General features: G+C 45.2%; 1 pseudogene; it reads right to left on the bottom strand.

Moving 5' to 3' along the window:
• Positions 1 to 804: 804 nt before the first annotated feature.
• LOC103345109 (PACRG-like protein pseudogene) lies at positions 805 to 15520 on the bottom strand (annotated as a pseudogene).
• Positions 15521 to 21186: the final 5666 nt, after the last annotated feature.

Genomic DNA, 21186 nt, shown 5'->3' on the forward strand with positions numbered 1-21186 from the left:
TGTGGTGCGCCAGCCGCAGCAGGCTGGCCGCGGCGGCCATTGGAGGGTGAACCAACGGCAAAGGAAGACCTTTCTCTCTGTCTCTCTCTCTCACTGTCCACACTCTGCCTGTCAAAAAAAAAAATACATATTTGATATTTGCAAATAATTGTGAATTCAGGTGTTTTTCCCTGTTTTTAATTTCTATAGCCTTGGTAAAGATAAAATACCAGAAATGTAAACTATATATAAAAATAAATACCAAGGGCCAGTATTTTGGCGTAGTAGGGTAAGCCTCCCCTTGTAGTGCCGGCATCCCATATGAGCACCAGTTCGACTCCTGGCTGCTCCACTTCCAATCCAGCTGGGAAAGCAGTGGAGGATGGTCTAAGTCCTTGGGCCCCTGCACCCGCATGGGAGACCCGCAGGAGGCTCCTGGCTCCTGGCTTCAGATGGGTGCAGCTCCGGCTGTTGCGGCCAACTGGAGAGTGACCCAGCAGATAGAAGACCTCTCTCTCTCTCTCTCTCTCTCTCTCTCTCTCTTTGCCTCTCCTTCTCTCTGTGTAACTCTGACTTTCAAATAAATAAATAAACCTTTTAAAAAATACACAGCTACAAACTGATTGCAAAAGGGGTATTATAAATTAAAAGGCACTAGAAAATAAATATGTACCAATCCATCTGATCACATAAACAGTTTCTCATACAAATTATAAAAATATTAAAGTTAGAAATTTTAGTAGTTTTCCATTATTAACTTTTTGTTAATGAGTAATTTTTACTATGGAATTGCATATGTTTACAGTGGGATTGCAGATTCCCATATTAACCTAGTAAATGATGAATGGTAGCTGTGGTTTTCAGAAGCACAGGAATCAATCTTAGCAAAGGCAGGGCTTTTTCAGGAGCACCTTTGACCAAAAAGTAATTCCCAAAACACTCCTTGGATGCAAAGGTATACGGATGTTTAGTCTCTCAGACCCTCAGCTGAAGTAATAAAAATATCAAATGAGAGACTTTCAGGACATTCCCAGTGTAATCTGTGCTTTACTGAACCACGCACTAACCTGCAAGGATTACCTTATTTAGAGTAAATAACTGCAAGTGTAGAAGGGGCTTGTGACTGTCCACTAAAAGGGTTCATTGCTTTAGGGTTACATTTATCACTTGGTCGAGGATGAATCTTTCTGGCAGTCTCTGGAGAACTGGTTGATGATGGGAATTTGCTTGGCTGGACTGTGCACTTGATGATGACCCGTGATCAGTTAGTTACCTGTTACTCTGTTTCTCAGCTATACACCTCCAGGTCACTGTGATTTCTGCATTGCTGCCCTTTTACTCCACGCCTCTCTCCTGTGGAGATCTGCACCCCAGTACGGCTCTTGCTCTTCACTCAGTCTGGCTAACAGCCAACGCTCCAACCACCAGCCACCTGGGCTCCTGGGAATTCAAGAAAATCTCAATTAAAATATCATCAAAAAGAGTGAGGTACTTGAGAATAAATTTAGTAAAAGAAGTACAAAATGGGCCGGTGCCGCGGCTCACTAGGCTAATCCTCTGCCTAGCGGCGCCGGCACACCGGGTTCTAGTCCCGGTCAGGGCGCCGGATTCTGTCCCGGTTGCCCCTCTTCCAGGCCAGCTCTCTGCTGTGGCCAGGGAATGCAGTGGAGGATGGCCCAAGTGCTTAGGCCCTGCACCCGCATGGGAGACCAGGAAAAGCACCTGGCTCCTGCCATCGGATCAGCGTGGTGCACTGGCCGCAGCGCGCCGGCGGCGGCGGCCATTCGAGGGTGAACCAACGGCAAAGGAAGACCTTTCTCTCTGTCTCTCTCTCTCACTGTCCACTCTGCCTGTCAAAAAAAAAAAAAAAAAAAAAAGTACAAAATGGCCTCAAAAACTATAAGAAACTGTTGAAATTAAAGATGGACATAACTGGACATGTATTCCATGTTCATGGACTGGAGGGCTTAATTTTGTTAAGATAACAATAATCTCCAATTTATCTGCAGATTCAACACAATCTCTATCCAGATGTCTTGGGGCAGGCTTTGGGTGCAGTGGTGAAGTTGTCACTTGGGATGCCCAAATTCCATTAGAATGATTGGTTCAAGAGCCTTTTTACTCTGCTTTTAATTCAACTTTCTGCTAACACACACTCCAGGAGGAAGCAGGTGATGGCTCAAATAGTTGGCTCCCTGACACCCACTTGGGAGGCCCAGATTAAGTTCTGGGCTCCTGGCTTTGGTCTGGTCCATTCCTGGCTATTACAGCTATTTGAGGAGTGAACCAGCAGATGAAAGATTTCTTAATATCTCTCTCTCTCAAATGAAAAGAAGAAAAAGATATCCAATTGACCTTTTTCAAAAACTTTGACAAACTTATCCTATAATTCACATATAAATTCCAGGGACTCAAAATTTTATACCTGAATTATTTTGAAAAAAGAAGAAAATAATCTTCAAAAAGAACAAAATTGGAGGGCTTATAGTTCCAGATTTAAAATTTATGGAAAATTGAGGCTGGCAATGTGGTGTAGCAGGTAAAGCTCCCACCTGCAGTGCCAGCATCCCATATGGGCCCTGGCTCGAGTCCCGGCTGCTCCACTTCCAATCCAGCTCTCTGCTATGGCATGGGAAAGTGGTAGAAGATGGCCCAAGTCCTTGGGTCCCTGCACCCCTGTGGGAGGCCCACAAGTGAAGAAGCTTTGGATCGGCCCAGCTCCAGCCATTGCGGCCATTTGGTGAATGAACCAGCGGATGGTTCTTTTTCTCTTTCTGACTGTCCTTCTCTTTGGTTCTGCCTTTTAAATAAATAGATAAATCTTTTTAAAAAATTTACTGCAAACCTATGTTAATGAGTTGAGCCAATGTTGTACTAACACAAGATCAACCAACATATAGACCAATGGAATGAAATTGAGTGTCTAGAAGCAAACCCTCACACTTACAGTTGATTGATTTCCACAAGTGTCCCAAAACCATTCAATAGGGAGGGAAGAGACTCTTTAACAAATGATGCTGAGACAAGTGTATATTCTATATCAAATGTAAAAGAATGACGTTTGACGCCATATACAAAAATTAACACAAAATGGATCACAGACATACATGTAAAACCTAACAACTTTCACAAAAAATATACATAAATCTTCATGAATCTGGATTAGGCAATGATTCTTAGGTATGATTCTCAATTCCTATGAGTATGAGCTAGGTGGGGGAAGGGAGCTGCTCAACTCAACCAGATTCATTGAACAGGAATTTAGTCACTTCATCTGGGAAATGGAGAGCATGAGACATATTGGAGGCCTGGCCCTTTTGGTGAGATTCCATTTCCCTTGATCGGAAGCTAAGAGGAAAGGGAACCCTGTCTTCCCATAACCACTTGGAGTACTGCCTCTGCCAAGTCATGACTCCACTGCCATGCATTCTTGTTACTCTTACCAAGTTTTAATAGATTTTCTTGAGCATTTCTTCATTTGCTGCCTGCCCTTAGGACTGTTTCCAGAGATTTCCAATGTCTGTTTTTAGGTTTTCACCAGTCATGCTTGCTTCTCCGAGGAGAATGTCCATGGAGCTCCTCATGCCACCATCTCAGAAATGGAATTCACTAAACTCATTGTTTTATCTTGCAGAAAAACTAGAAGTTTGTTCCAAAACTTAGATATTTCGGGGCCGGCGCTGTGGCACAGTGGGTTAATGCCCTGGCCTGAAGCTTCGGCATCACATATGGGCGCTGATTCTAGTCCCAGCTGCTCCACTTCCGACCCAGCTCTCTGCTATGGCCTGGGAAAGCAGTAGAAGATGGCTCAAGTCCTTGGGCCCCTGCACCCGCATGGGAGACCTGGAAGAAGCTCCTGGCTCCTGGCTCCTGGCTGTTGCGGCCATCTGGGGAGTGAACCATCAGATGGAAGACCTCTCCCTCTCTGCCTCTCCTCTTCCCTCTGTGTAACTCTGACTTTCAAATAAATAAATAAATCTTAAAAAAAAAAAAAACTTAGACATTTCTACAGAACATTTTCCCCTGCAGCCATCATATTTTTTTTTTTTTTTTGACAAGCAGAGTTATACAGTGAGAAAGAGAGAGACAGAGAGAAAGGTCTTCCTTTTCCATTGGTTCACCCCCACAAACGGCCGCTATGGCTGGCGCTGTGCCGAACGGAAGCCAGGAGCCAGGTGCTTCCTCCTGGTCTCCCATGCGAGTGCAGGGCCCAAGCACTTGGCCCATCCTCCACTGCCTTCCCAGGCCACAGCAGAGATCTGGACTGGAAGAGGAGCAACCAGGACAGAATCCGGCGCCCCAACTGGGACTAGAACCGGGGTGCCGGCGCCGCGGGCGGAGTATTAGCCTAGTGAGCCGTGGCACCGGCCTGGCCTGCAGCCATCATATTTCAACATGCTTCTATTGCTCACTGCAAACAAGGCTTAGTGGTTGAAAACAACTGTTGTGCTCTATCTCACGGTTTTGTGAGTCACCTAGTGGTGCTCATCTGGAAGCCGGGCAGGAGTGGAAGGTCCAAGGTGACTTCACTCACAATTCCAGCACCTTGGCAGGGATGGCTAGAAGGCTGGAATCAACTGGACTTCTCTCCCTCTCCACTTAGACCTAGTACCTCTCTATGTGCTCACTCCAAGAGGATAGTGACACCTCTTTTATGAGGGTAGGCATTTGGTACTGTGGTTAAGACATGCCTGAGTTCATGTTAATGTGCACCCTGGAAGGCAACATATGATGGTCAAGTAGTTGGGTCCCTGCCACCCATGTGGGAAACCCAGATTGATTGAGTGCCTGGCTGCTGGTTTTGGCCTGGCCCAGCGCTGATCTTTGTAGCTACTTGGGGAGTGAACATATGGACAAAAGACTCTCTCTCTCTTTTTCTTCCTTTTTGTAAAAGATTTAGTTGTTTATTTGAAAGTCAGTAGGTGTGGTACAGTGGATTGTGCCATCACCTATGACCCTGGCACCCAATATGAGTTCTAGTTCGAGTCTCAGCTGCTCCACTTCCAATCCAGAGAAGGCAGCAGAGGATGGCCCATGTGCTTGGGCCCCTCCCACCCATGTAGGAGATCTGGATAGAGTTCTAGGCTCTTGGCTTTGGTCTGACCCAGGCCTAGCTATTGCTACCATTTGTAATGTGATCCAGTGGATCAAATGCAATAACAACAAATGAATAAAAATAAATAAATCAGTGTCTTTAAAGTAAAAAAGCAAAACCAAAAAGCCTCTTAAGTAGTGGCTCAGGACTCCAAGGGTGAGAGTTTTTCTGGAGACCAAAATGGAAGCTTCCAGGTTTATATGAGTTCAGAAGTCATTTAGAATCCCTTCTATGGTTCTCTGTTGGTGACATGAGGCTAGGCCATACTCACTGGCCCGGTGAAAGGGAACTACGCAAGGACATACAGTTGACGCTCATTATTTGCAATAGTCAGATTCTATAAAGCCACCATGAGCACCAAATTAGCAAATCATGAACCATAGTTCCTAGGGGAAATGCAAAGTTAGTTTCCTACAGGCATCTGGTCACAATTTTCTCAACTCATTAATCCATAGCCTTGGTTTATGTGGGTTTCTGTTTAAAGACACCTCATTTCCTGTATATTGTTATATACATATTGTTGGTGATTTGACATTGAGCTCATGGCCAGAAGCTCCACAGCTCATGCCTGAAGTTTGTCTAACACCCATAGTTTCTCTGTAGGGCACATTACAGGTTTCTAGATGGCACTTCAGCACTGTGCTTCAAAGCCATTTTAAAAAGTGAAATCACCAACAAAAAAACACTAAAATGTCACTAAAGAGACCACAAAAAATTTTGTTTACAATATGAAAACTGAAATGAGACTGCACATTTCATCTTGCTCAACCTCAATTGGATATGTGTGTCAGTCAACTCCATTTTTTTTTTTTTTTGTCTCATTGAGCATGTTCATAAATGACCATAAAAACACATCAACTATATGGGGCTGGTGCTGTGGTGCCCTAGGTTAATCCTCCATCTGTGGCGCCAGTGTCCCCTATGGGCACCAGTTCTAGTCCCCACTGCTCCTTTTCTGATCTAGCTCTCTGCTATGGCCTGGGAAAGCAATAGAAGATGGCCTAAGTCCTTGGGCCTCTGCACCCACATGGGAGACCCAGAGGAAGCTCCTGGCTCCTGGCTTCAGATCAGCACAGTTGTGGCCATTGCGGCCATTTGGGGAGTGAACTAGCAGATAGAAGACCTCTCTCTCTCTCTCAGTAACTCTACCTCTCAAATAAATAACTTTTTTTTAATGATATCTTTTAAAAAAAAAAAGCCCATCAACTATTACGTTGGTGTTACAAATACAATTTGGTGAGTAGTTAAATTTCTAATACAGAATCTCTAATTATTGAAGATTGATTATAAATGCCAGAAGGCCTCATTCACTGGGGGAGGGGTTTGGTCTCCTTGGAGGCATACCACAAGCTACAATGATACAATAGCAATTGTTTATGCTCAGCTTCCATATTATCACCTAATGAAAGAATAACCTTAAATAATTGCATCCATTTTTATATAATTGATGATTTTACTACATCCCCATGGGCAGTTTGCTGTGGGTGACTTTTTTATATACCATGACTTCATTAATGAAGGAATCTGTGCTGTGATTCACATTCTGATCCTTGTTCCTTAAACATATTTCAAAATATTACCTTGTTGTACCTGTGCCATCCAAATACATGTTTCCACAATTCCTTTTTTTTTTTTTTAAAGATTTTTATTTATTTGACAGGTAGAGTTATAGACAGTGAGAGAAAGAGAGAGACAGAGACAGAGACAGAGAGAAAGGTCTTCCTTCCATTGGTTCACTCCCCAAACGGCCGAAATGGCCAGAACTGCGCTGACCTGAAGCCAGGAGCTGGGAGCCTACTCCTGGTCTCCCATGCAGGTGCAGGGGCCCAAGCACCTGGGTCATCTTCTACTGTTCTCCCGGGCCACAGCAGAGAGCTGGACTGAAAGAGGAGCAACCGGGACTAGAACCAGCATCCATATGAGATACCGGCACCCCAGGCAGAGGATTAACCCAGTGCGCCATGGCGCCGGCCCCTCCACAATTCTTGAACTCTAATTCATACTTGTTGACAATATAATCAATATGGTTGCATCTACTTCAGAGACAATTGTGCCTGTGAACAGAGGAATGAAAGAAAATACTTCTTTATCATACCATCATGTTTAACTTGCATATCTTAGCAACATCTCTGCATTTATCATGTTGTAATAGGGCATACTTTGTTGTTTTATTATTGTTTGCCACAGAGTCACACAATATTCACAATCAAATAATTTTAAAACAGTCTTTCACACCAGCATGGCAATCAAGTCATTGTTTTTGTTCCAGTGTTATCTTAGAAAAACCTAAAAAGCAGGAGCCAGCATTGTGGCATGAGGTGAGTTAAGTCAGGGCCTGCAATGCCGACATCCCATATGTGTGCCAGTTCAAGTCCCAGCTGTTTTGTTTCTGATCCAGCTGCCTGCTAATGCCCCTGGGAAAGCAGCAGAAGATGGCCCAAGTAACTGGGCCCCTGCCATCCACATGGGAGACCTGGAAGAAGCTCCTGATTTTAGCCTGGCCACACCCCAGATGTTGCAGCCATATAGGCAGTGAACCAGTGGATGGAAGACCTTATTGTCTCTCTCTCTACCTCTGTCTATCCCTCTATGTAACTCTGACTTTCAAATAAATAAATTATATTTTTTAAAAAACTAAAAGGAGGGGCCAACACTGGCTTAGTAGGCTAAGCCTCTCCTGTGGTGCTGGCATTACAGGTGGATGCCCATTTGTGTCCCGGCTGCTCCTCTTCCCATCCAGCTCTCTGCTTATGGCCAGGGAAAGTAGCAGAAGATGGCCCAAGTCCTTGGGCCCCTGCACCCACAGGGGAGACCCAGAAGAAGTTCCTGGCTCCTGGTTTCAAATCGGCTCAGCTCCAGCAGCTGCAGCCACTGGGGAGTGAACCAGCAGATGGAAGACCTTTCTCTCTGTCTTTCCCTATCTCTGTCTGTATCTCTAACTCTCAAATAAATAAATAAAATCTTTTAAAAAAAAAAGCTAAAAGAAAAAAAAAACAGTAATGTTTATGTGGGAAATATAGAATGTCTGCTCCTCTTGGCTTACTTTTTATTTTATAAGATTTTATTTATTCATTTAGGAGGTAGAGTTACAGACAGTGAGAGGGAGAGATAGAGAAAGGTCTTCCTTCCATCAGTTCACTTCCCAAATGACTGCAACGGCCAGAGCTGCGCTGATCCGAATCCAGGATCCAGGTGCTTATTCCTGGTCTCCCATGTGGGTGCAGGGGCCCAAGCACTTGGGCCATCTTCTACTGCTTTCCCAGGCCACAGCAGAGAGCTGGATGGAAAGAAGAGCAGCTGGGACTAGAACCGGTACCCATATGGGATACTGTGCCACGGCGACGGCTCCGTTAGCTTACTTTAAATAATTTTGTTGAGATATAAGTTCTATACCATGCAAAGTGCACAATTCAATGGTTTTTATATACTCACCAATATCACTATTGAATTCCAGGATATTTTCATCACCCCAAAACGAAACCACGTGCATGTTGGTGGCCATTCTCTGTTCTCTTTTCTCAACACCTAGAAACCAGTGAGCTACTATCCCTCTCTACAGATCTACCTGCTCTATTCATTTCATATAGATGGAAATCCACAGTATGTTGCCTTTTGTGTCCATTTCTTTCACTTAGCATAATGTTTTCAAGGATGATTTATGTTGTAGCATCTACCAATCTTTTATTCCTTTTATAGTTAAATAATATTCCATTGTATGGAAATACCACATTTTGCTTACCCATTCATTAGTTGATGTACATTTGGATTGTTTTATAAAACTGCTGCTATAAACATTCACATACAAGTTTTTGTATGGATATATGTTTACTTTTCTCTGGGCTAATGCTTAGGATTGGAACTGTGAGATTATTTGTAACTCTGTTCTTTCTTTCCTTTTTTTTTTTTTTTTTTTTTTTGAGAGGCAGAGACAGAGAGAGAAAAATAGACAGAGAAAGGATTTCCATTCATAAATTCACTCCCCAAAATCCCTACAAGAGCTAGGACTAAGCCCAGCCACAGCCCGGAGCAAAGAACTCAATCTAAGCCTCTCATATGGGTGGCAAGGACCCAGTTACTTGAGCCATCATCACAGGGTCTGCATTAGCAGGAAGCTAGAAGCAGGAGCCAGAATAGCAATCAGACCCAGGTACTCCAGTGTGGGATATGGATGTCTTAACTGCTAGGCTAAACGAAACTTTTTTTTTTTTTTTTTTTTTTTTTTTTTTTTTTTTTAGTTTTTGGAAAAGCAAAGAGACAGAAGCAGACAGGGACAGGAAGACAGAAAGAAATCTTCTATCCACTGGTTTCATCCCCAAATACCCTCAGCAGCCAGGTTAAAGCCAAGAGCCTGGAATTCCTACATGGGAGGCAGAGACCATACTTGAGCAGAGTATGCATCAGCAGAGAGCTGGAACGTAGAACAGTGCCCAGACTCAAATCCAGGCATTCTGCTATGGGAAGCAGGTGTCTCAAGTACAATGTTAACTGCTACCTCAAAGGCCTGCCCCCATATTTACCCTTTTCCCCTTTCCTTTTTAAAAGATTTATTTATTTATTTATTTATTTGAAAGGCAGAGGGAAGGAGAGACAACAGAGATTGATCTTCCATCTGCTGCTTCACTCCCCGAAATGTCCACAACATCCAGGGCTAGGCAGGCCAAAGCCAGGAACGAGGAACTCCATCTGGATCTCTCCGTGGTTGCAGGAACTCAAGTACTTCAGCCGTGACCTGTTGCTTCCCAGTCGCATTACCAGGGAGCCAGATTAATTTTTAGATTTATTTGAAAGGCAGAGTGACAGAGAGAAAGCTGGTTCACTCCCAAAAAGTCCACAATGGCCAGCGCTGGGCCAGGCCAAAACCATGAACCAGGAACTCCGTCTGGGTCTCCCATATGGGTAGTAGGGCCCAAGTATTTGGGTCATATTCCTCTGCTTTCCCAGGCATGTTAGCATGAGTTTTATCATAAGTGGAGCAGCTGGGACTCAAAACTGCTGTAATATGGAATGCCATTGTCATAGGTGGCAGCTTTATGCCCTGCTCTATATCGGCAACCCCAAACACTCAACCCCTATTTTTTTTTTACTTGAAAATCAGAGTTACACAGAGAGAGAAGGAGAGGCAGAGAGAGAGAGGTCTTCCATCTGCTGGTTCACTCCCCAATTGGCCACAGTGGCCGGAGTTGCGCCGATCCAAAGCCAGGAGCATGGAGCTTCCTCCAGGTCTCCCACGTGGATGCAGGGGCCCAAGGGCTTGGGCCATATTCTACTGCTTTCCCAGGCCATAGCAGAGAGCTGGACAAGAAGTGTAGCAGACAGGACTAGAACCAGCGCCCATGTGGGTGGCTGGCACTGTAGACGGTGGCTTTACCTGCTACACCACAGCGCAGGCCGCTCAACCCCTCTTATTTCTGTGTTTTGTGTGTAAATGTCATTTAAGTTTGGATGGTTTCATTGTTTCGCTAGTCAGTATAATCTCCATAAATAACACATTAGAGTCTCAGCTCTTGACCATACATTTTGGTTTTTTTAAAGAAAAAGCAAAAACAATAAAGTGTGTTTTGTCATATTAGGATGAAAATAAATTTACTTCCCTAATGTAGCTAATAATGTTGAACCATATCAGCCTAAATAACAATGTAAATTATTGTAAGTTGGGGAGCAGTTTAACGGTAGCTTTGGCTCAAGGGCTGTCATGAGGGGGTTGCTGTCAAGCTGCAGCCTGGGCTGCCACCATCTGAAGGCTTGTCCAGAGCTGGAGATGCTTTGAGACAGCTCACTCACATGGCTATCACAGGAGGTCTTAGTTCCTCATCACATGGACCTACCCCTAGGGATGCTTTGTGTCCTCATGTGGCTTCCCTGTAAGTGGTATGATTGAAGACAGCCCAAGGGTGAAGCTGCCATAACTGTCTTTTTTTTTTTTTTTTTAAGATTTATTTATTTATTTATTTGAAAAGCAGAATTACAGAAAGAGAGAGAGAGAGAGATCGTCCATCCACTGGTTCACTTCCCAAATAGCCGCAATAGCTGGAGCTGGGCTGATTCTGAGCCAGGAGCCAGGAGCTTCTTCCAGGTCTCCCATGAGTGTGCAGGGGCCCAAGGACTTGGGCCACCTTCCACTGCTTTCCCAGGCCACAGCAGAGAGCTGGGTCAGAAGTGGAGCAGCTGGGAATAGAGCTGGTGCCCATATGGGATGCCAGCACTACAGGCAGTGGTATTACCCACTATGCCACAGCACTGGCTCTGCTGTAACTTTCATGATCAAATCTCAGAAGACAGAAACCAGCCGGTGCCGTGGCTCACTAGGCTAATCCTCCGCCTGTGGCGCTGGCACTCCAGGTTCTAGTCCCAGTTGGGGCACCGGTTCTGTCCCTGTTGCTCTTCTTCCAGTCCAGCTCTCTGCTGTGGCCCAGGAGTGCAGTGGAGGATGGCCCAGGTCCTTGGGCCTTGCACCCACATGGGAGACCAGGAGAAGCACCTGGCTCCTGGCTTTGGATTGGCGCAGCGCACCAGCCGTAGCAGCCATTTGGGGGGGTGAACCAACAGAAGGAAGACCTTTCTCTCTGTCTCTCTCTCTCACTGTCTAACTCTGCCTGTCAAAAAAAAAAAAAAAAAAAAAAAAAAAGAAAGAAAGAAACCATCATGTCTCCTACATTCTATTTAATGGAAGTGAGTCACCAAGTTCAGCCCACACTTAAGGAAAGGGGATTTAAACTCTTTTTTTTTTTTTTTAAGATTTATTTACTGGGGCCAGCTCCCTATTAATGTGCCTGGGAAAGCAGTGGAGGATGACCACTGGAAGAAGCTCCTGGCTCCTGGCTTTGGATCAGCTCAGCTCCAGCCATTGTGACCATTTGGGGAATGAATCAATGGATGGTTCTCTCTCTCTCTCTCTCTCTCTCTCTCTCTCCTTCTCCCTCTACCTCTATCTCTCTCTCTGTAACTCTCTTTCAAATAAATAAATGTTTATTTATTTACTTTTAATAAAATATTTTAAAAATATTTGTTTACTTGAAAGGCAGTTACAGAGAGAGAGAGAGAGAGAGGGAGAGAGAGAGATGCTGATTCACTCCTTAAATGGCCACAATGGCCAGGGCTGGGCCAGGCTGAAGCCAGGAATCTGGAACTGCAACCAGGTCTCTCGTGTGGGTGCAGGGGCCCAAGCCCTTGGGCCATCTTCTGATGTTTTTCCAGGCACATTAGCAGGGAGCTGGATCAGAAGCAGAGAACCCGGGACCCGAACCAATGCTCATATGGGACACTGGTATCACAGAGTTTAACCTTTTGTGTCACTGTGCCACCACCTAGACTCCACTTTTTGAAGGAAGATGGATCAAAGAATTTGCGGACAATTTTAAAACCAGCTCAGTGGCTGATGTCCGGAGGTCTTATTGCTCAGCACGTGGGCCTCTCTACAGGACTGCTGAACTGTCCTCATGACACGGCAGCTGGATTTCCAACAGAGCATGGATCTAAGCGAGAACTAGAAGCCTACAACACCTTCCATGATCTAATGTCACAAGTTATGCTCCGTCCTTTCTGCACTATCCTCGTAGTTCCACAGGTCAGCCCCATGCAGTGTGGGACAGGACTAAGGAAGAGCACATGTCCAGGTTCGCTGGGGGCCGTTTGGATGCTGTCTACAGGCACCCAAGTAAAGCAGCCAGTTGTGTCCGAGCTTGTTCAGAGGGCTTCGCAGAGAAAGTCACATAAGAGACGGACCCTGAGAAAACGGAGAAGGCTCAGCAGAAGTCTCACCTTTCCTTGGCTTGAACGCAGAAGGACACAGGGAAGCAGGGCTGATGGCAGGGGAGTCTATTTTTCTCTGGCTTTCATCCTATTTCTAACCTTGCTTAAGATCTTTCATGTGTGCTGCTAAAGTGGCTGTAGGTGTTCTGGTCTTGCGATATGCAATTAGACCAGGTAGGAGCTTCTTTAATAACAGGTATTAAGCGCTCGATGAACCAAAATGGCTATTCAAAGCCGCTTTTTGTTCCCTCTTGTAACTGGGTCCCGAGTTTGCTCAGGGGAGACAGGGAGGAATGAAACACGGCAGCCCTCACCTCCACTGTTGGCATTGTTTTAACATTCAGAACACAAAGTCTCTACTGAGGAGCCTTTTACAGCTTTTATATTTTTGGTAGGAAAAGGGAGAAGCAGTAGGAAGCTCAGTAGATCTTTAAAATATAAACTATTTCATTTCCGTTAAAAAAAAAAAAGCTCCTGAGTTATAAATAAGAAGTCTTTGTTCTTTCCTGTTTTTTGTTTTTTTTCCCAGAAAAAAGCTTGGAATCATCACAATGCTGCAAATGTGGTCATGGCTTATTCATTCCTTTCATTTTATTACAAATTTTATATATTTCCACAAAGGAATAGTCTGCAAATAACAAAAATGTGGACAAAAAACTATCCAGATGAAGAGAAAGACCATAAGAAGCTTCATTTTTGGACAGAAAGAGAGCTTTTCTTTTTCTGTTTCATGGCTAAAAATGCACGGGGTAGGAACAGTCATTGGAGAAAAGCCACAAGCTCAAAAATCGTAGAAGCCAGTCTTCCTTTAGGGCTAGGTAGCTCTGGACAGACCAAGTCAGGTGCCAGACTTCATTAAGCATTGAACTCAGCCCATTGGCCTGCCCTCCACAGATAGACCTCCATGAGTCTCATAGTTTTCTTTGCCTCCTTTGCTTTTCCTTTCAAAGTATTAAGCACCATAGTAAATATACCTTTCTTCCTTTATATTCCTTGTGAGCTGGTATCCTAAGTCCCATTTTACAGTTAAAGAAAGAAAAGTCCAGGGAATATATAAAATCAAGAAACCGAACCTTTACTGAAATGAAAAACCCAACTCAAAATAGACTACAGAAAGAGTGCTTTCTGCTCACATAACCAAAAAGGCCAAAAATCCAGGCATACCTGGATATATATGTATTCATGTGACAACCACATTCCAATCTTTCTTTTTAATTAATTAATTTATTTATTTATTTGAAAGGCAGAGTTACTGAGAGGAAGAGAGAGACAGATCTTCCATCCACTGGTTCACTCCCCCAGATGGTCACAATGGCCAGGACTGGGCCAGGCCAAAGCCAGGAGCCAGGAGTTTCATACAGGTCTTCCATGTGGGTGCAGGGGCCCAAGCACTTGGGCCATCTTCTGCTGCTTTCTTAGGTGTATTAGCAGAGAGCTGGATGGAAAGTGGAGTAATCGGGACTCAAACCAGTGCCCATAGTGGATGCCAGTGTTGCAGGCAGCAGGTAAACCCACTCCACCACCACACTGGCTCCCTCTACCTCCATGTTTCTACACACCCTGCAGGTTGGCTTTTCCTTGTTGGTGTTGGGGCATAACTGGAACAGCTAAAGAGGCTACAGTGCAGTAAGTGGGGCAACCATGAAAGGGTTCTATTTGCATTTCTCTTCAAAAATAACTTGCCATTCAGCTGCGAAAAACACAGTTGGTTAACAGCTTCCAGCTGTACTACCTTCAGGGGCCATACCCTCCCCTCGGCCACCAACCAACAAGTAGATGTAGAGAGGTGTACCAGGGCCTGGCCATTGCTGCCCGATGGCTCCTATGCTCCAGAGCTACCCACGGCATTTTCTGAGAATGTCAGTTCTGATTGTGTTCGGAGCCTCTCCCTGCCCAGCCCTACTTCCTGTTTTGTATTTCACAGGCATTACCCTTTCCTCCAAACAAACCTCTTGTACGCCTAACTCCATCCTCCTTCAGTTGTCAACTGCCATAATACTTCCTACGCCCATCTGAAAAGGACGTCTTTGCTTTACCTATATCCATCCGAGTGCACCTGTACTGGTTTTCCATGTTCTCTTCCAACACCCAGCAGCTTCAGCTTTGCTCAGGTCCTCTGCTCTCAGTACTGAAGTCACTTCGCCCACTCTGAAATGCAGAAAGTCCACAGTGCCTGGATATAATTCTCTCACTGCCTCTCCTCCCCTCCGCTTGATCAATGCCTGACCAGTCAGGAGTTCCAAAGTCAAGCCTCTTTTCCGGCAGCCCAACCTTCTGGAGTGCAACTCACCCACCAGAGCTCTCCTGCAGGATCCGGTTGAAGCCGCTCTCCCTGGGGATTGGTCTGGGAGCCTCTCCTCTGCTGAGTCTGGGAGTGCTTCACTAGTAATCACTTATACATGCATCCTCATCCTAGGGCATGCTTCTCAGGAACCCAGCCAGAATCAGCTCCTGGAGCCTCAGCCCCGGGCCAGCGCTGTGTCCTGCAGAGCAGTTCCTGATGGGAACTCTTCCCTCTCGTTGCCTCATCAGGTCTATGGGTGGTGGCTGCTTCTGACTGTCACTAACTCACTAACCCTGGTCTTTGATTATTTCTGGGAGCCATTTCTCACATCTTTGTTAATAATCTTTTTTTTTTACAGGCAGAGTGGACAGTGAGAGAGAGAGACAGAGAGAAAGGTCTTCCTTTACCGTTGGTTCACCCTCCAATGGCCACCGTAGCCGGCGCGCTGCGGCCAGCGCACCATGCTGATCCGAAGGCAGGAGCCAGGTGCTTATCCTGGTCTCCCATGCAGGTGCAGGACCCAAGCACTTGGGCCATCCTCCAATGCACTCCTGGGCCACAGCAGAGAGCTGGACTGGAAGAGGGGCAACCAGGAAAGAATCCGGCACCCCGACCAGCACTAGAATCCGGTGTGCCGGCGCCACTAGGTGGAGGATTAGCCTATTGAGCCGCGGCGCTGGCCTGTTAATAATCTTTAGTTAAAATCTCCCCAGTCATCCCTTCCAAAAAAATATGACCATAAATATGAACATAACAGGATTTTTTAGGGGCATATCCATCAGGGAGGGCATTTGATGCAGCAGTTAAGATGCTACTTGGGATGCTTGCATCCCATATCTAAGTTCCTGGGATTGAGTCCAGCTCTGCTAATTCCAGCTTCCTGTTCATGCAGACTCTGGGAGGCACCAGGTTATGGTTCAAGTACTTGGATCCATGCTGTCCTCACTGGAGATCTGGAATGAGTTCCAGGCTCTTGGCTTTGGCATGACCCAGCCCAAGCTGTTGAGGGCATTTGGGGAGAGAACCAGTAGATGGAGGACCTCATTGTTTCTCTGCCTTTTAAATAAATTTAAAATATATATTTTAGATAAAATAAGAACACCTATCCATCTAAGCCATCTATAAAATTCATGGCACTTGAGAGATTTGGAGTGATGCACAGTTTGGTGGTGTGGAATGATTGAGAATTTTCCCCATCCAGCCAACCTGGCTCTGGGCCTATATGTGTGATAATCTGATTTAGAGCAAATACTGAAAGTCTGATTTTGAGGTTCTTCCTGAATGTGAGGATAGAAGTGATGACCCACCTCCGCTTCCCCAAAAATCCTTCCTCAAAAGGCCTTCCTGCTGGAAACAGGCAGTAAACAACATGCAAAGCTGACATCTGGCACTAGAGGGCAGCTATGCCCCATCAGTGGGGTTGCTCACAAAAGCCCGTGAACAGTTTTCAGTTCTCCTGGCCCTGCAGGTTCGCTATTCGGAGTCCAGCAAAAGCCAGTTCTCCTGCCAGCTCTCTTCTCTCAAGTCAGGGTTTTTCCACATTTTTCCAGTGCGGACGCAGCTCGTGGTTTTCCAGACCTTGGGTACCTGGACCTCCCTATCCTGCTAGGCCCTGGGAAAGTTCCTGTTTGTGTCTTCTTCCATCTGCCCTCCCTCAGTGCCCCTGTTGCCAGACACCAAAACACTGACTCAGACCCAAGGGCCCGGACCTCTGGGGAAAAGGCTGCAGAACACAGAGGCTTGGGGGACCACTTCAGATGCAGGAAATATTGTGTGTTTGGGCTGTCCCTCCTCTGGCTCAATGACCTCCACAATCGCTTTAGCTGGCCTCTCTCATCCTCTTTGGACTTAGCAAATAAATGACCTTAGTCATAATCATTGTGTTAATAAAGAAACTTCTAGTTAAAGTAACTGAAGACTTGTACAAACTAGCTTAACCCAAATAAAAAGGTGAGAAATTTAGTTAATAGATACATACATATGTGGATTTAGACACAACTGTATTCACAGGAGTTCAGGCATGGTTAGATCCAGGTGCTCTAAACAATAATCAGGAATCTATTTGTCTCTATCCATCTTTACCCCTCTCTCTCAGGCACAATCTCCCAAGCGCAGGAAGATACAGTTATGCTAGGAGTCCCAGACTTAAGTTAAAATTCATTTCTAATGATGACCTGGGAGCTGACATACCCATTTGGCTAAGTCAAGTGCCCTTTGCAAGAAAGAGCAGTATATCAGGATGAGAATCGCTGAGACTTGGATTCAAAAAAAAAAAAAAAAGTACTGCCACCTGAAGAAGGGACACCGGACAAGGAAAGCCAGCAGTGTCCCATGATGGCCAGACAGCCAGTCCTGTTTGCCTTGTTATCCACTCACTAATCTATTTACTCATTCAATCTGCTGGCCCTCCCTCTCCCTTCCTCCCCAGATAAAAGTCCTGTTTATCCAGACTCTGTATTTTCCTGTCATAGTCTCCTAATTGTTTGTTATTTTCTTTTAAAACTCTAATCAGTTTAAGATATATGCTGATATGTGTGATCATTAACCTAGTCTGTATCTTTCCACCAGGTTGTAAATTTGAAAAATATCTATTAGACTCCAAGGATAGTAGGACCAGTTAGAGTTGTGGTATAGGGGTTAAGCCACTGCCTATGAAGCTGGTATCCCATATGGGTGCCACTCTGAGTCCCAGCTACTCCACTTCCAATCCAGCTTCCTGCTAATGTGCATGCAAAGGGTATGTCAGCTCCCAAAGTGCTTGGGCCCCTGCCACCCACGTAGGAGACCTATCTGAGGCTCCTGGCTCCTGGATTTGGCCTGGCCCAGCTCTGGCTGTTGCGGCCATTTGGAGAATGAACCAGTGGATGAAAGATCTCTATCTCTCCCTCTCTCTCTCTCTCTCTCTCTCTCTCTGTAACTCTACCTTTCAAATAAATAAAATATATTTTTAAAAAATGAATAGTAAGGCCAATCAGACATAGCCCTCTCCTGGCTTCTGCTACAGTGAAGGATACAGATACATAAATCAATGATCACAGTCCAGCTTCAATGCTTTCTCCAAGAATGGTGTACTCAAGGGAGTCCGGGGAAGGACTATCTACATCAGAGGGATCCAGTAAAGCTTCCCGGCAGAGGCTTGGTGTTGGCCTCACTTTAGAAAGATGAGTAGGTGTTAGTAAGATGAAGGAGTGGAGAAGGTGCCCTCTGAAGCACAATGGAGGAGACAGGGACCAGAGAAAGAGTTGGAGGGAATGCACACCATACCCTTCCCACCACGGTTGTCTCTGAAATTCTTCTGTGGCCTGCAACCTGAAATCACCATTGTAGCAAAGTGGCTGCCCAAAACCAGAACAAATAAAAATATCCAGCATGGCTGCAGGCAGCATTCCAGCCATGAGCTACAGCTAATTAAAGTAGAATTATATAAGAAAAATAAAAAAAAAAATAGAACTATATAATAGAATTACCCTGACTGACACTCCTGCTCCCATCATGCACCTGATGCCATGAAACTTCTGAGACTTCCTAAAAGGGCCAGAAAATGGGCAGTCACCAAATTTCTGAAAATCATCACCCTTTCCTGGAAAACTCTACCCAAAGCACTGTACTCTGTGCCTCCAGATCATATAAAGCAATGGCCCTAAACCTTGTGCCACAGCTCATTCTAGAGTTTGCTCACACTCGCTGTTGAGTGTGTACTTTCACTTTATTAAGAAATTGTAGTCCTCTGCTAGCCTTTATCTGCATCTCGTCCTCAAATTCCTCTGTGCTTTAGAGATACAGACCTGGATTCACTCACCCTTCAACATAACATAGCCTGATATTCTAGGGGGCTTGATGGTCTCAGACTCACTGCATTAACTCTCCAGAACAGGAAGTACCTTTAGCTGAGCTAATGTCTTTTTTAAAAAAATAGAAAACAAAGGACTAGCAATATGGCACGACTAGTTAAACTGCCAACTTCTAACACAAGTATCCCAGATGAGTACAGGTTCAAGTCCCTGCTGCTCCATTTCCAATCCAGCTCCCTGCTAGTGCACCTGGGAAGGCAGCAGAAAATGGCATAGTACATGGACCCCTGCAACCACATGGGAGCCTGGGATGAACTCCTGGCTCCTGACTTGGTCCTGGCCCAGTACCTGCCATTGCAGTCATTTCAGGAGTGAATCAGAGAATGAAAGATTGATCTCTCTCCCTCTCTCTCTTAGTGGAATTCTCTGTCTTTCAAATAAATAAATAAATCTTTAAAAAAGAAAAGAAAAGGTGTTGTATCAAAAATAGAATTTTTTTAGGCAAAGAACTGGCTTAGAAAGACATGGAAGGGGCCACACTGTGGCACAGTGGGTTAACGTCCTGGCCTGAAGCGCTGGCATTCCCCATATGGCCGCCGGTTCAAGACCCGGCTGTTCCACTTCTGATCCAGCTCTCTGCTATGGCCTGGGAAAGCAGTAGAAGATGGCTCAAGTCCTTGGGCCCCTGCAGCCATGTGGGAGACCTGGAAGAAGCTCCTGGCTCCTGACTTTGGATCAGCCCAGCTCCAGCCATTGCAGCCAATTGGGGAGTGAACCATTGGATGGAAGACATCTCTCTCTCTCTCTCACTCTACCTCTCCTCTCTCTGTGTAACTATGACTTTTAAATAAATAAATATTAAAAAAAAAAGAAAGAAAGACATGGAAAGCTGATTACCTGAGTGCTTTGTAGGGCCTCTGCCACATAGTAGGCTCTCAATAAATATGTGAATGCCTGGATAAAAGTAATTGAAGTTGATATATTTTTCTTAAAACAGAGAACAAAGGCAGCCAAGGATAAAACCCATTAAGAATCCAAGCAGACCCCTAAAGGCATCCAAAGAAATAAAGGGCAAAAGAAATTACTTTAAAACAGGAAGATTTACATAACCCTGTCTGTGTAGTGTGAAAATGTGCCCAACCTACCATGCTGTTTGCTGCCAGGATCTGAGATTGTTGACTAAGAAAGGGGTGGGAGGAGGGGGTTGAGGGAAACAAGATGCCAGTCCAGGACAGAGGCACAGAGAATTCAACATTTAGGGTCTGCAACGGAGGCCTGGGACACAAGCCTCTTCTATTTTTCAGGCTTCTCTTACTCATGGGGTTGGAGACCTGGGACTTGTGAAGAAGTAACTACTCAAAAAGACAGCTTACACTTCATCAAAGAGAAAGTTCACTTGCGGTCCCCAATTTCTCCACTAGCTGCATTTGCAGAATGGCTTTGTTAAGCAGAGAGGAGAGCTATAAATGGTTTATAAATCGGTGTGTGCGTCACAGATTGAAGCAGTTGCTGCTTACAGGCTGGCAGTGGAATTGTGAACCACAGTCTAATGTTCCTGAACAAGGTTTGTGAATCAAATCTCACAACACATTGTTCTTAATGGCATTCACTGGCTATGCCCTCACCTCCAGACCAGCCTTAAGGCAAACCACGGCCTGCCCAGCATACCAACAGGTGCAAGCTGGATGCTGACAAAGAAGTCATTTCTAGTCACTCCATCAGAGCTTTGGGCAAAGGATCCTTCCTTTCTTCAAACACTTGCTGTGTTGAGGATTTCTCAGGCTCTCTCCTAAGGATCATCAAATCTCAGTAACAGAAAAGGCTTATCGAGATTTTGTCCCACACCAGTGGGTGTTCTAAGTGTTCTACACATAATAAATCATAACTATCTCCATTTCTTTTTTAAAAAAGATTTATTTTATTTATTTTAAAGAATTACAAAGAGAAGTGGAGACAGAGAGAGAGAGAGAGAGAGAGAGAGAGAGAGAGAGAAGTCTATCCACTGGTTCACTCCCCAAATGGCCATGCTGAGCCGATCCAAAGCCAGGAGCCAGGAGCCAGGAGCCAGGAGCCAGGAGCTTCATTTGGATCTTCCACATGGGTGCAGGGGCCCAAGCACTAGGGCCATTGTCTGCTGCTTTCCCAGGCGCATTTGCAGGGAGCTGGATCAGAAATGGAGCAGCCGGGACTCGAACTGGTGCCCATATGGGATGCTGGCACTATAGGCCAGGACTTTAACCCATAGCACTCACCCCTATCTACCATTTCATAGGTGATGAAGCTGAGGC

The sequence above is a fragment of the Oryctolagus cuniculus genome, chromosome 18, assembly GCF_964237555.1.
Source record: "Oryctolagus cuniculus chromosome 18, mOryCun1.1, whole genome shotgun sequence".
Classification (NCBI taxonomy): Eukaryota; Metazoa; Chordata; class Mammalia; order Lagomorpha; family Leporidae; genus Oryctolagus; species Oryctolagus cuniculus.